General features: G+C 43.8%; 1 protein-coding gene across 1 annotated transcript in view; it reads right to left on the bottom strand.

The window, feature by feature from the left end:
• Nucleotides 1-7,680: 7,680 nt before the first annotated feature.
• The window catches only part of MFHAS1 (multifunctional ROCO family signaling regulator 1), a 53,551-nt gene continuing 48,735 nt past the window's right edge, over nucleotides 7,681-12,496 (bottom strand). The window contains exon 4 of the mRNA XM_053370927.1: nucleotides 7,681-8,609. The gene's annotated coding sequence lies outside the window, so the exon portion shown is untranslated. The remainder of the gene's footprint in view (nucleotides 8,610-12,496) is intronic.

Here is a 12,496-nt window from a genome sequence, read left to right as displayed (position 1 = left end):
AGGACCAAGAGACAGCACCCCAGCTCTCAAAGGAGAACATTGTGGCAATATGGAGACCAACACGGCCCCCATCCGTAGGCTAGAAAAGGAGCAGATGCAAGAAATGCCCTTCTTCCTTTCTTGCCAGAAGAACTGCTGGATTGTGTGTGTGCTTAAAAGAGAGGGAGGGCCACACGTCCAGGACAGATGATACTGCTGAGATGATGTAACTTCAATAATTAGTGCCTGGACTCGTTTACTTCCCTCTTCCCTCCTGATTCTTGTCTCCTCTAGTCTCTCCTTGACTTTTAGATCGAGTGCCTGCAGGCAGGGACTGTCCTGTCCTTTAATTTCCGTACAGCACCTATAAATATTTAGGTGCTTCGTAAGTGACAAATGACAGCAACTTATTCATTAAGACACTCATTTCAAAGCACTTTTTAATTAAGTGCCATTTTTGTCTGGGGCGAAATATTTCCCAGGCACAACAAGCGGACCGCTTACCTCTGGCGATAGGAGTTGACCTTGAAAGATAGTGGCATACAGAGTGTTTGATCTCCTTTGGGATGCCATTGAATGGATGTGTCGACTCCAAATCCAACCTGTCCCTGAGCCCCTGAAGAAATAGGCATAGTTTCCTCATTGGAGATGGTAAAGAAACAGAAATGTCTCAGCTAGATCTGTCCATACCAAATACCTTGACATTTTCTAATTTTTCTTCCTGTTGCTCTTTCCGCATACGTTGGATTTGCCAAGTAGAGTTTAGAGTTTATCTTTCTTCTGGCTCCAGTGCCTGCCTGTGGCCTTGTTTGTTGTGGTAGCCAAGGAAACAGTGACTCGCTTGCAAGCAACACACACACACACACACACACACACACACAGTGCAAGCATTTTTCAGTCCAAAAAGCTTCAGCTACCAAGGAAGCTAAATCCGTTATTTTAACTCTTCTAAACTTCACTGCACAGAAGGAAATCCTGCGTTTTATTTTTCGTTCTCAAGAGATAATGTCCTATAGGAATCCTCGTTACATTTGCTAATGTGCGTTCCTAAAACAGTCCATGGCAGTGGCAAATCAGCAAGATAATAGCACTTCTTTGATTGGCTAATCTGTCTCTGCATCTGCTTGTAATTGCAGAGCGCGAGTTAAGAAATAAAGCACATTCTTGACATTACACAAGGAATGGAATCCAGTGATAATGGTGCCCATAGCAACAAGTATAGGCAAACTCATCTCTCCTCCCCTCCCCTCCCCACCCAGCGGCCCTTATTTTATTTCTTTAAACACTTCGATCCCTTGCAGGCATTGTATACTACTAGGTAGAAGATCGTATCTCCCTTCACAAGTAGTTATTAGAGCCAGTTTATGCAAGCAGAATCAAATCCTGCTCTGTGTAGCATGTAGGCGGCAGATGTGCCCACGAGGGGAATTGTGTGTTGGAATAAACCCCTTTCTCAAACCTGCCAGTGGGAAAGGGAGAAAGCTAATCATCCATCACCTGATAAGATATTAAGCTTCCACTGGAAAATGTTTACTACACCACCCACTTTTACAGCAGTAGGTGAATGGAAGTCTTTAGGTAACCTATATGCATGTGAATGTATCCTGGCTTTGGAAAATCCACAGCTGCTGGGAACCAGCTTTCCCCACCCTTCTAGGAACAACACTGCTACAATTGTCAGTTGTCCTGAAAAGACAAGGGGAAATAACCATTTGTTTCTCCACTACTGCCACTATCGAGTTGCCAGGTGTTATGTACTGAAGTTCTCACCCTGGGCCAGCAGCGGGATACTGTAGATAGTTCAGGTCCACATATGCAAATAAGGGATTGAAAGTGACGTTCAGTGATTGGCTAGTTACAGAAAATGGTTACTGTTGCGTTGTAGTGGAGCTCTATATAAGCAGGCTGGCTGAACCCTTCAGTTCAGTTCTGTTCTGGCCTGAGAATAAACAAGAGCTGTTTGAAGAATCGCTGTGTTGTCTGATATGTCCACCCACAACTTAACACCAGTGTCCTGCCAAACTTGGAATATGCATACCTGATGCAAAAGGTAAGGCAAGAACTGTTTTGGCTGACAGAAATGTTAGAAAAATGCTGCGAGTGCATGTCTTCCCATGCTTTCTTTTCCTTGTAGAACATATGAAGAACCCCCTCAAAAAAACATTCCCAGCAGGGTATTTACATGCACTGCCCTGTGCTCCTTTCCTTCGGGAGCAGAATTATTTCAGTGCTTAATGTGCAAGCTTACTGGAGCAATCCAATTATTTTCCTTTGGAGAAAAGCACCACCTGCCTCCTAACTTGACTCCCTTCCAATATCTGAGCAAAAAGCCGAGTGACTGTGTGTTTTTGCAAGCGGGGTTGGGCTGAGGGGGAACGGCTTGCCTAAAGTCACCTAGGGAGGTCATGGAAGAAATGGGGACTTTCTGATTCACGGTTTGTAGGTCAGGCTCAGTCGTTCTGTCTGCAGCATCTCTCAGTCTTAACTGTTCCTCCAGGCCTTCTGGAAAATGCCAGAATTGTTTCTGGGTGGGTTTGCTGTGGGGAGGGGAAATTGCTGCTCAGCAAGAAAGCTGTTGATTGGGCCCCAGAACTCTTATAAGAACATGGAGAGAGCCTTGCAGTTGGGTCAAGGTAATGGGCCTATGACAAACCTAGACAACATCTTAAAAAGCAGAGACATCACCTTGCCAACAAAGGTCCATATAGTAAAAGCTATGGTTTTCCCAGTAGTGATGTATGGAAGTGAGAGCTGGACCATAAAGAAGGCTGATCACTGAAGAATTGATGCTTTTGAATTATGGTGCTGGAGGAGACTCTTGAGAGTCCCGTGGACTGCAAGAAGATCAAACCTCTCCATTCTTAAGGAAATCAGCCCTGAGTGCTCACTGGAAGGACAGATCCTGAAGCTGAGGCTCCAATACTTTGGCCACCTCATAAGAAGGGAAGACTCCCTGGAAAAGACCCTGATGTTGGGAAAGATGGAGGGCACAAGGAGAAGGGGACGACAGAGGACAAGATGGTTGGATACTATTCTTGAAGCTACCAGCATGAGTTTGACCAAACTGCAGGAGGCAGTGGAAGACAGGAGTGCCTGGCGTGCTCTGGTCCATGGGGTCACGAAGAGTCGGACACGACTAAACGACTAAACAACAATGGGCCTATCTTGTACAGCACTCTGTTCTTATAGGGGTCAACCAAATGCCTCTGGCAAGTCAGGATCTGAGTGCAACAGCATTTAACGGTGGAGGCAGAAGATAGCCATTATGGCTGGTAACCACTGTTAGCCTTCCCATCCATGAATTTGTCTCTTCTCTTGAAACATCAATTCTAGCTGGTAACCTCTTAAGCAGTGAGAGAGAGAAATATAAACAGTGATAAAAATGCCATTGACGGACAGGAGTCTAGATTAAAAGGTAAAGGGACCCCTGACCATTAGGTCCAGTCGTGGCCGACTCTGGGGTTGCGGGGCTCATCTCGCTTCATTGGCCGAGGGAGCCGGCATACAGCTTCTGGGTCACGTGGCCAGCATGACTAAGCTGCTTCTGGCGAACCAGAGCAGCGCACGGAAATGCTGTTTACCTTCCCGCCGGAGCGGTACCTATTTATCTACTCGCACTTTGACGTGATTTCGAATTGCTAGGTTGGTAGGAGCAGGGACCGAGCAACGGGAGCTCACCCCGTCGCTGGGATTCGAACCGCCGACTTCAGCAGTGAGAAAGAGAAATATAAACAGTGATAAAAATGCCATTGACGGACAGGAGTCTAGATTACGAATAGATAAAACCAGGTGAACAATGACATGTCTGGTTTCTCTAGCAACAGGTTTTTACTTTGCCAAGGCAACCATGATTGCTAATGTCATTTGCTAAAATGACCTCAAATAGCTAAAGAGATTTTAGCAGTTATTGGCTGGTGTGGAATCAGAGATTTCCTCTTGAGGTGCAAAGGTATAATCAGTTCATAAAACACAAAAAACTTGTATTTTAGAAACTTGGGGTAACGTTAAGAATGTAGCAACTTTATACACCTTGCTGTATAATGCAGAAAAACCCTGCATGTTTGTTTTTTATCTCACTGTCAATTTATAACCCATAAATATAATAGCTTCCCCACTAGATGCTTCTTTAAAAAATGTACGTTAGTATTGCTTGGGGTCATGTTTTTCATCAGTTTGTAGAAGATTTGCAACGTAGAGAATTTAATTCCATCTTTCCTGTCCAAACCGACAGGGTTGTCTGCATAAGGCTCTGATCACAAAAAATCTGGAGGGCATATGATGGTATTTGGGAATCTCGTGGAAGGGATGCAGGCAACAGCACTGCGATTTGGATTCACATTTATGCAAGCCAAAAACAGTAGTAGCAGGGCATTTCTCCAACATTAGGAAAATCCAAACTGTCTCTCATTATTCAGTGGAGTCCTTCTCCTCAGATTTACTGGTGGAAGTCTCTTGAAAACCACGTTTTGTAATGTGGATGTTTGCCTCCACGAAATTAATTTTTCCATTCTGGATTTGTCCCATCACTTCCTGTAGGCAACAAGGAAAACCTTGATCTCTGGAATGCAATTAAAGGGCAGCTATCTACTCTAAAGTTCAGCAGCGACCGCTTCCTACAAAATTACATTTTCCATATGTGTCTTCCTAGAGAGACATCTGAATCACTGTTGGTTTTAGTATTTTCAAAGGGAATTTCAGCCATTGCTTCTTTGCCCTGGTAGGACTTGTGCTGCAATCTGCGATCTTTCTGCACAGAGTACAACCTAAACTAGTGCAAATCTCCACAACGCCTCAGGCATTCCAACAGCATACTTGCATCATGGCCATCATTTCTTTTGGTTAACGTGCGGCCAAAACAAGAGTCCAGCTTGAAGTCAAAAGCTTGCTTACTGCTATGGCTTTTAAATTAATCCCCCAGTAAAGGTATTATCCCCCAGTAAAGGGGGAGGCGGGTGGCGCTGTGGGTAAAACCTCAGCACCTAGGACTTGCCGATCGAAAGGTCGGCGGTTCAAATCCCCGCGGCGGGGTGCGCTCCCGCCGTTCGGTCCCAGCGCCTGCCAACCTAGCAGTTCGAAAGCACCCCCGGGTGCAAGTAGATAAATAGGGACCGCTTACCAGCGGGAAGGTAAACGGCGTTCCGTGTGCTGCGCTGGCTCGCCAGATGCAGCTTGTCACGCTGGCCACGTGACCCGGAAGTGTCTGCGGACAGCGCTGGCTCCCGGCCTCTAGAGTGAGATGAGCGCACAACCCTAGAGTCTGTCAAGACTGGCCCATACGGGCAGGGGTACCTTTACCTTTTAAAGGTATTATGGTACTGGTCATTTTATTCTAATTTTATTGTGCACACTGCCTAAGAGTTTTACAATTAAGCCATCTGTAAACCTTCCTTAATAAATAAAAAGTACTGCTGTTCACATTTTGCAATGCAAATTTGGAAAGTGGGGAAAAAGAAGCCCGCTTCAACTTATTTATTTGTGGCCTGCACAGGCAAAAATACAAATTACAGTTCTGTCAATAAATAGTCAGAGAAAACTCAAGTTGTAATATTACTTTTATTCTCAGGTTTTCGTCTTGGTGAGAATATTTTTTCTTCTTTTTTTCTTTTTTCTTGTAAAAAAGAAGTCTGTGCTGTAATATGGAGAATTAACAGATAAGCTATAAATATAGCCGCCCCCCATGCCCCTTGCTGAACAATCACCACCCATGTTACACCAAACACCCCTTTTTTTTGGCCTTCCAGAAGTGACTCAAAGATGGGTCAAAGGGAAGAGAATCTTTTGAGGAATTAAAAACAGCACACGTTTTCTTTGGCAGCACTGCGGTGCATATCCAGGAAACAGCTTTTCCTGTCATGGAACCTAGGAATAGAAAACGTGACTGATTCCAAGGGCAATTCTCCAGCAGTTTTAAGAGGAATAGCTTGATTGATTTTTTTTGTGCCTCACAGAGCAAAACCTTGCCCTCTTCCCAGAAAAGTCTTCCGCCGATACTACCACAACAGGATCTTGTCAAGACACTCTGCCAGCCAAAATATCTTTTGTCTGGCTGCAGTGTCTGTATTGAAATGTCCTGCATAGCAAAAAATGATTTTTTGAAAAATTATATTTGCTCTTAAAAGTTCTCAGACAACCGCAGCAAGTGTTTCGCCTCAGCCGCTCCAGTGCGATGTTGCTGAGCATTTTTAGCAAATAGCCTGAAAAACATGACTGACTAAACGCCACCCATGTTTAGGCTGACATCAGCAAAGAGTCACTCTTCCATTGCTGGCAAAGATCTACTTTAACAGGTGCAAAAAACCCCTTCATTTTGGCCTTGAGAGGGAAAACTCATGTCAAGTTGTGCTCCTCCTTACAGAAGTCAGAGCTACTTAGAAAGTTGCACTGAAGAATGAAGGTACACTTAGAAAACTCATCTCAACTAGTATTTGCCAGAAATTCAGTGGTGCTGAAGCCTGGTTAAGCACTGCTGTTTTGGCACTTTCCCACAGAATGACCAAGTTTTGCTCAAGCCTACTTAAGGCAAAACTAAACAATACATTTCTGAAGCCCAAACTATTTTACTAGGTGATGTGGCACCGAAATCTGCTTGGGAACGTCTTCTTAGCACATGCCCCTGATGCGCTAAGGTAATTAAGATCTGGGAATGTTCCACTTAAATTCACACTAGACCTGAAATGGCCCACAAGACCCAAAATACAACAGAAAACTGCAGCTAATCCCCCAGTTAACCTTCTTGTACACAACAGTTGTCGAATGGAGTGACTCTGAAGCGGGGGGGACATCTTTCAACACACACCGACAAAAATTAGCCACTGGGATTCAAAAGCTCACTCGTAACACCAGACACATTTGTTGATTAATGTCTCTTTTTCAACCACTTTTCAAATGAGGTATATCTTTCCCTCAGCTAAGCTTAAAATTCAACAGCTGTTTTTATGATTTCCGCATGGAAATCCACCTCAAAGTTACATGTTAAAATGCCCCTACATTTTTTTAAATGTGATGTTTACTTGTAAGAGTGGATATTACAGATTGTTGGCTGCATTCTTCAAACAAGGGAATAATCTTGAGGTCTGAGAAGTGTGGTTTCCTCTGCTCTGTGGCTTTCCTGAACCATTCCAGTAACACCAAAAGCTTCTACCGATGCGCTGAAGGTAGACTGTGTTGCAAGCTTGGATGGTGGTGTCATAATTCAGTTTCCTAATCTAGCAAATGTGGCACAAATGCTGCTCTAAACATATGGGCAGAAGGCGCTACCATTATCAGAATGGCTTAAAGTGTAGTGCCATAACTATACATAACTCAGGCGATGTTTAAAGTGGGGCCCAGACTAATACATTCTTTTGAAAATAAACCACGTTTCGTAGGACACTGAACCAATCCCCACCCCAGAATGAGGGACATTATGAATAAAGCCAGCGTGATCCATAGTCGAGAAAAGAAAATTCTAGAAGTGAGGTGCTCAACTTCGTTGCAACATGAGCTGCATTTTAGCTGCTGGTGTTCCAAGTGCTTAATTTCAATACAGGTAAACAGAGTCTAGCAATAAAGCCCAATCTTTGTGGCACATTGTCACCAATAGCTGAATTGCTTTCTCTAGGCTCCCAAGTGGCTGGAGGACTGAGGTGTGTCCATCTCCACGCTGCTCTTTGCTCCTTGTCAGTCATTTCTGCCTCAATTCAATTATTCCATTTTTTCCCCCCTGGTCAATTATTCTTGGCATTGTTTAGGGATGAAGGATTCCTGGCTTACTACACGGCTGTCCACTCAACTGGACACTCCAGAAATAAAGTTTAACTAAAGCTGTCTTCCCCTTCTCCACCACGTTGACATGTTCCACTCGCAAGAGGGAGAAAACTCAAAACCACATTTGCTTCTTTCAAGTACTACTTCAACTGTTGTGTGGAGGCAGAGGCATTCTCAGAAGAATCTGTGCTAGTGTTTATTTAGGTGGATTTTACCATGAAACTGCAGTGAAATTGAAGATTGTGTGTGTGTGTATCTGTGTGTGTGCGTGTGTGTGCGTGATGTGTATGTATGTGCACAAACCAGGTGTTTAAACAATAGATACCTGCATGCATTGTTTTGACATCACATCCAGAACCCAGCAACTGATTTAGCACAATCTCCATGCTGACCTTTGTACCCAGTGTCAAATTAATTCTAAACTGCATAGATAATTAAAAACTTAGAAAAATAAAGATTAACACTTAAAAAAACACACACAAACAAATTGCTGAACAGCAGTGAACTTCAGCAGTGATCCTCCTTCACATTTGACAGACTTGGAAACAGAGTGCCCCCGATACTGCTGTCGTCAATGGCAGCTGCGGCTTTTAAACTGCACATTGAACATAATCCCTGAGAAGTTTTTCATCCTACTCTGTTGGCAAGCAGCTCTTTGCTAGAGAATGATCCTGAGGCTGAGGGTCGAGTGATGAATCCTTTAGTCCACCATTCATCTGCAACGTAATATATTACTTTAAAAACCATTTCACTTCTGGGGTTAAGTTATATGCTCAGTCCCTGGGAAAGCATCCACCTGAAGAGGTATTTTCCAGTTTTGATTTTGCGTCCTTTTCCACAGCACATTACAGCCACAGAATTATTAATTTCTTCCTATGGGGAAACTAAAAGAAAGAACAAGAGGAAGTTTATATACAAGAAGCAAGTCATAAACATTCCACATATTCATAATTGTCACCAGGGCTGTCTTTAGCAGATGTGGCGCCGGGGTGCAAATATCAGCCCAGAGCCCCCAAATTACCACAGATATGGTTGGGGTGGCCGTAGCTGCGCACTGCCAGCCATGGGCGGGCCCCGCAACTCTCCCCCATGCCGCTGTGGGAGAGTGATCCCCACAGAGGCTTGGGAGTGAAGTTGCGCCCCTCCCAAGCCTCCTCGGGAGGAGAGCGATCCTCGCAGAGGATTGGCAGGGAAGCTGCGCGCCCACCAGCCTTATGGTTGGCGGGGCGCAGCTGGCAGGCATGCAGGGAAAGGGAGGTCGGCGGCAAAGCCACGCAGCTCCCCCACTTGCTGGGGCGCCTCTGAGAGGCCGGCGCCCTGGCGCAACGCACCACTAAGCCCTATGGGAAAGACGGCTCTGATTGTCATAAGCAGAGCATTGCCTTTGAAGAGCAAAACTTCTCACATTATATTTCTCAAAGAACTTAGGGGATCTATCCATCACACAAGGCTAATGTCCCCATTTGTACAAACTTGGGAAGTTACCAGGAAGACTTAGGCAAGCACCCCTACTACAGTTCCTATAAAACAGTGTTAAGGAGATGTAAAACCAATTCAACACACACACACACACACCCCTCTCCAAAACCACTTTTTTGTTTTTAGCATTCTCAGATAATGCTCACAGATCCCAGTTGCAGTCTCAGCTAAGGGTGCGTAGGGTTGACCATCTTGAGTTTTAAAATAAGCCCTGTAATACTCTTCCGCCTGTTTGTGGCTGGTTATCAGTAGCTGGCGTGCAGCTCACTTGCCGCTGGTAGATAGCGATGCATTCTCTGCCAGGCCTGGGATGACCAAGTCCTTTAGTAAACCACTGGCATATCTAGTTTCTGCTATCTTGGTAACCAATGTTTCCTGGATTTCCACATAGCTCAGCAGTCTTGTTAGTGCTGAGCTGCTGACTCAAGGAAGTTCCGAACAAAACTGACGGAGGACCCAATAAAGACTATTCTTAGCGAAGCAGCAAAAAGAGAAGAAGTAATCGTTTGCTCCCCAGGCCTCTAAAGGACGGCCAAACAGAACCTAACCAACAGGAGGAAAGAAGAACGCTTCTTGTCTGCAGAGCAACTAGCCTACATTCCATAGCAAGCCTTTTCCTTTCTCCAAAGAAGCTCAAGGGGCATTTAGGAGCTTATAATCAATATCCAGCTGATCCCTGATCCAGACCTTCTTATCCAGATTTTGTGGTGTTATAACTCTGCCTTGCTGAGATTTACTCAACTCCCTCCCTCCCTGCTGCCTCCAACACATTGAAGACAGCAAGCAGATGGAAGCCAGCCTTCAAATTCGCCTCCAAAGCAAACATAATTTGTGCAGGAAGAGATTGTTCCCTTCAGATTAAACTGAAGACAGGAGCGTGTTTTTTAATAGGGGAAAAGACTGTTCATACAGTTGAAGATACTTGAATATGAAGCATGTAGTTTGTGGCTAGCTGAAGCTCAGAAACTGGGATACAGATTTGTCCCCACTCCTGCTCACCAGATCGTAGAGTTGGAAGGGGTCCCGAGGGTCATCTAGTCCAACCCCCTGCAATGAAGGAATCTCAACTAGATCACACATGACAGATGACCACCCAACCGTCATGTATCGGCAGATATGGGGAGCCTGTGGTGCTCCAAATGTTCCTGAACTACAACTCCCATCTTCCCCGCCCATTTGCCATGCTTGCTGGAACTAATGGGAGTTGCAGTTCAGCAAATATCTAGTGGGCCAAAGATCTCCCAGCCCTGCTCTCCTGTCACCCATTTCCCTCTGCTTCAGGAAATCAATTTAAGTACCGTATTTTTCGCTCTATAAGACGCACCTAGTTTTTGGAGGAGGAAAACAAGAAAAAATATATTCTGAATCTCAGAAGCCAGAACAGCAAGAGGGATCGCTGCGCAGTGAAAGCAGCAATCGCTGCGCAGTGAAAGCAGATTTCCCTATGGGCTTTCTTCTTGCGAAGCAAGCCCATAGGGAAATTCGTCTGGCAAAGCACCTCGAAAAACGGAAAACTCTTCTTGCGCAGTGAAAGCAGCAATCCCTCTTGCTGTTCTGGCTTCTGGGATAGCTGCGTAGCCTGCATTCGCTCCATAAGACGCACACACGTTTCACCTTACTTTTTAGGAGGGAAAAAGTGTGTCTTAGAGAGCAAAAAATACGGTAAGTATTTCTGTTCCAAATAATTTATGAAGGAGGGAGGGATGCAATTTATATACAAATATTACTTTCTTCTTCTTCTTGCTGCTATGTGATATTAGTGTGTTGGTTTTATATTTGATTGGATTTAGCCGATTACGCTTGTGTGGTTTTATATGCACTTTAATCTACCGTAGAACCTTTTTAAGGCAGATGGTGACTTCTGCCACGTGTGGTGGTCATGCAGCAAAGTGAAAGGCTTTTGGGAATCGATTTACAACGAACTTTAAAAAAAATTTAAATATACTTTTCCCCAAAAGCCTGAAGCTTTTCTGCTAGGAATGATGGGTAAAGAAATTAAAAATGAAGATAAGATATTATTTCTATATGCCACAACAGCTGCAAGAATCATGTTAGCACAAAATTGGAAAATGGAGGTTATACCCAATATAAGTGATTGGCAGGTCACAGTGATAAATTATGCCGAGCTTGCTAGAATAACAGGAAGATTAAGGGATCAAGACGAACAGAAATTTCATGATAACTGGAATAAATATTTGACGTATATTGGAACTAAATTTCAGACGACACTGGCGGGGTTGAAATAACTCTAATAGTAAGTGATTAGGAAGTAAAAGGGATAAAATACATGACTGTAAAACCTATCTGATATTTACCAAAGGAGTGGAGGGAAGTCCAAGGCTTGGCAGAGCCTAAAACAATTTTGTATTATACTTATGATTTTTGGAATGGATATAATATGTGCAAGTTATGTAATGGATTTTGTATATGTCTATATGTATATATATGTAATATCAATAAAAATTTATCAGTGGAAAGAGAACCTTTTTAAAGGCAGAAGGGCAGGGTGCAATTTTACCATTGTTATGGTTGAGAACCACATCAGTATGTGCAAGTACATGCTTAGAGAAAGGACACGGTTATTCTTCAACATGCAAAACTAAGCAGGAAAATCTGCATTTGTTGCGTTTTGGTGAATTGATGTCAAGCATTTATTAGTGAGAATTTTCTCCCCAACTCACCTGCCAGCTCCACCGCCCTCCCCACAAACGAAGCCAGGATATACGAAACATTGAAATTATTCTCGAGGACAAAAGAGATCCACTTCTGTCTGCAGACAACAAAGGTTCATGATCCCCAAGCCTGAGCAGAACCCAGACCTATACCAGGCTAACAAGACAAACTAAGCTTGCAGCTAAACTAGCCAGATAAGTATCTGCACACAAACGCAGAACAAAAAGGCTGAGTAGACTTAGCTGACGTTTTTGCTTTCCTTTCATGTGAGCAATTTCATTACACAGTAATGAATTTTTCTCCACCGCAGTCATTTCCCCGCCCTCAATTGTACTGGTTATAAAGCCAGCGTCTAACTTTCAGATAATAATTAGGAATTATTATGTGTAGGGTTGTAAAGTTGTATCCATCTCACTTAATCAACAAATGCTTTAATTAGTAGGTGGCAATTTTAAGCGAAAGGGGCGGCACATTTTAAATGGATGGAACATTGTGCAGAGGTCATTTTGCTTTTGGCATTGCTGTCATACAGATGCTCTTTCTTTTCAACACTTAATAGCTTTTGCTTCTTTAATTCTACTTTTTTTTACTTCATTATCTCAAAAAGCACTTAGTGAAG

Source organism: Podarcis raffonei, chromosome 17 (assembly GCF_027172205.1).
Source record: "Podarcis raffonei isolate rPodRaf1 chromosome 17, rPodRaf1.pri, whole genome shotgun sequence".
Classification (NCBI taxonomy): Eukaryota; Metazoa; Chordata; class Lepidosauria; order Squamata; family Lacertidae; genus Podarcis; species Podarcis raffonei.
Note: the sequence above shows the minus strand (reverse complement) of the source record. Positions and strands in the feature narration are given on the sequence as shown.